At 48.4% G+C, this 3,622-nt stretch overlaps 1 pseudogene; it reads left to right on the top strand.

The window, feature by feature from the left end:
- The first annotated feature begins 1,668 nt into the window (after nt 1-1,668).
- Nucleotides 1,669-2,494, top strand: LOC102433831 (annotated as a pseudogene).
- Nucleotides 2,495-3,622: the final 1,128 nt, after the last annotated feature.

The raw sequence follows: 3,622 nt of genomic DNA, 5'->3' as shown, positions 1-3,622 counted from the left end.
TCTGCTGCTGATTTCCAGGCACTTCATACTTTCACCAATTGTCTCTACTCTTAGCGTTTCCTCTCTCCTTATATCTCCAATGCTAATCTCTCTCTTTGCGCGCCTTTTTCTGACCTGGTAAGAATCGTTAAAGAATCAAAACATTAGTATCCTCCTTCTTCCTATTGATCTGTCAGTTGAAGCCGTACTAGCCTAAGACGTAGACGAAGACGCTGCTGAAGCAGAAGCAGAAGAAGAAGAAGAAGGAGAAGAACTAGAAGAAGGAGGAGGAGGAGGAGGAGGAGGAGGAGGAGGAGGAGGAGGAGGAGGAGGGAGAGAAGGAGAAGGAGAAGGAGAAGGAGAAGGAGAAGAAGAAGAAGAAGAAGAAGAAGAAGAAGAAGAAGAAGAAGAAGAAGAAGAAAGAAAGAAATAGCTCTTCTCCTTCTATCTTCCTGAACAATTCAGTCCTAAAGCCACAGGTGAGGGGTGGGGTGTAGTAAGGCGAGCCTCCACACTGGTAGTGGGAAGTCCACAGTGGACCAGAACAGATGTCAGAGCCTGTGCAGGATGAGGAGGACATCCATATTGGGAAGGAATAGTCTGGCGTGGGGGGTCAAGGCTCACAGGATGAAGGGGCATCCACATGAGGGAGTGGCCCCGCCTGAGCAGGTTAAGAAAGACATTGGTAGAAGGAGATGGTCCAGCATGAGCTGACGGAGACTGACTGGAAAGAAAAAGCATTCCTGTGAAGCAGTGCTGACAAAGGCGGTGAGGGATTGGTTACAAATAAGTAAATATATCAAAGACGGGGATCCAGATTTCTCACTGTCTGAGAAGGGACTTACAAAGATAGGAAGGGAGAAAACTAAAATGAACCCTGTGGCATTGGTTTGGAAATGGAGATGTTGGAGAGAATTCATGGTTTTTCAGACAAACAGATATAGGTGATGATGGTGGTGGTGATGATGATGCTATATAGATAGACAAAAATAAATACAGATGTGTGTATGTGTGCATACATATATCTCTAGCTCTGTCCACTGAGAAGGTCTGCGAGCAGCAACACCCCAGGAATAATATGCACACCTAGCACTTTGATCTTGGCTTCAAAATGCCATTCTCCCCAGAACAAAACCAGGGCTCCCTTGAGAAATAATTGATTTTAGGGTTGGGGCAGGGAAAGTAAAAATTGAGTCTGAAACAACTTGTGCTTATAAGCAAGGACCTAAAATGATAGGGATGTGTCAAAAGGACATTGTAGCCAGCCAGAAAGTGTTCCCACAGACCAACTCTGGGACAAATTCATAATTAAAAAAAGTAATAATAATCATGGTAATAGGTTTTAATTCATTAAATGAAATAGAAAACCCTGAGTCTATACTATTACAAATAAATAAATGAATAAAAGTTTGATCAGCCATGGGATCCTTACATAGTTTCAAATTATCTCCCTCCAAATGACTCATTAATCGGCAAAGGAGAAGAGTAAGTTTACAATGGAAAAGCCCGGCAGACACCATGTATTATGGACGAATTGTGTCTTCTCAAGATTAGTACGTTGAAGTCCTAACACCCGGTGCCTCAGAATGTGACTGTACTAAGAGATAGGCCTTTAAAGAGGTGATTAGGACGCTGTAGGTAACCCCTGAGCTCAGGTCACCCGCCCCACCCGCCCCCACCCCCCATGAGATGAGCAAAGCCCGAGCCCCTGCCCATGAGGTTGCCATCCAGGTGAAGCTGTGGGGCTGGAGCTGTCAAGATGGGGGCAGTGGGCCGCTCCCTGCCCGCCAGCACCTGGAGCTCCGGGCCTTGCTCCGCCTGCTGGAGCACAGCTGCCTTCAGGAATTCCTCGCCAGAGACCCCTGCTTCCAGATTTCAGATAAGTATCTCCTGGCCATGGTGCTGGTCTACTTCCGGCGCGCCAACCTGAAGCTCAGCGAGTACACCTGCAGCAACCTGTTCTTGGCACTGTACCTTGCAAACGATATGGAGGAGGACCTGGAGGAAGCCAAATGTATGATTTTCCCGTGGGCCCTGGGCGAGGGCTGGCACAGTCAAGTGGCAGATTTCCTGCGTCAGAGGGACAAGCTGTGGGCGAGGATGGGCTTCCGGGCTTTAGTGAGCCGCCGGGGCTGTGAAAAGGTGATGGCCATGGAGCCATCCCAATGGGCCTGGACTCGGGAGCAGTGCCCCCACCACGGCGGGGCTCACAGGAGCTACTCAAAGGCCGGGATCACCCTCCCCGGGTGCCCCGGCTTCTCACCACCTCGCTGCTCCCTCTGTGGCTCGCCCCCTCTCCATAGTCACTACTCCCACCAAACCTGCCCCTTACCTGTCTTACCCAAGAGTCCTGCCCCAAACCCCCAGTGGTACGGCTCTCCTTCCCAGGCCTGTCTCTCCGGGGCCGAAGACCCCTGGGCTGGGGGCTTCCTCATGGTCCTGCCCTCCCAGCTACTTCTTGGAGCCAGGCACCTACACCCTTCACATCCTCTCGGAGCCGCTGCCAGTGCCCTAGGCGCAGACGGATGGAGGATGGACGGACGCTCGCAGGGTGAACAGCAGCTGGCCTGCCTGCCCTGTGGCCCACTGCCCTCCTGTCTTGTTGACTGCAGACTGTCAGTGCTGCCCAAGCCCCCTGCCCCTCCTCCCAACCTGCAACTTGCACCCACTCTGACCCTGCCCCCCTCTAATAAACTCATGTCCACTGTGAAAAAATAATAATAAATAATAAAAATAAAGAGGTGATTAAGGTAAAATGACATCATGTGGGTGGGCTCTAACCCAATGTGGCTGGTGTCCTCAGAAGAGGAGTTTGGAACACAGAAAACAGAGAGACCAGGCTATGAGGATGCAGAAGATGGCCATCTGTGAGCTGAAGAGAGAGGCCTCAGAAGAAACCAACTCTGCCAACACCTTTATTTTGGTCTCTAGCTTCCAGTGCTGTGAGAGAATAAAGTTCTGTAGTTTAAGCAACCCAGTCTGTGGTATATTATCATAGCAGCCCTAATATAGCAACTAATATATCACCTTAAGTACCCAAACTGAAGATCCTCAGTAATGAGAGAAATCAAAAGAATGTGCCACCTGATAGGATGCAATGAAAGGACCACAGTGTATCACTTCTTATTCCTGACCAAACTGCATAACCCAGATCTAATCATGGAAAAAACATCAGGGCCATCCAAATTAGAGGACATGCTCCTAAATAACTGGCCTGTTATTTTCAAAATTGTCAAGGTCATGAACATCAAGAAAGGACTGAGGAATGATCAAAAATTCACCCACTCATTTGGCAAATATTCTTCAAACTTACAGTGTAGTGGGGAGTGCATAAAACAAACAAGTATATAATGCTTGGAAGTAAGAGCTAATGGAAAAAAATCAAAAGGTAAGGGAATAGGGAGTGACAGGGACGGCTCTATTAGGTAGGATGGCCAGGGAAAGCTTCAAAAGAGGGGATATTTGAGCCAACAAATAAAACAGAAAGGGAGCCTCACAGATATCTAGATCTTTCTAAGCTTAAGTAACAAGTGTCAAGACCCTGCAGGAATATTCTTCTTGGTTTCAAAAAAGAACAAAATGGCCAGCGTGCTTGGGGTGGTTGTGGGAGGGAAGAATGACAGAAATTAGCCTGAAGGGGTGA

This window comes from Myotis lucifugus, unplaced genomic scaffold (assembly GCF_000147115.1).
Source record: "Myotis lucifugus unplaced genomic scaffold, Myoluc2.0 scaffold_12, whole genome shotgun sequence".
NCBI lineage: Eukaryota > Metazoa > Chordata > Mammalia > Chiroptera > Vespertilionidae > Myotis > Myotis lucifugus.
Note: the sequence above shows the minus strand (reverse complement) of the source record. Positions and strands in the feature narration are given on the sequence as shown.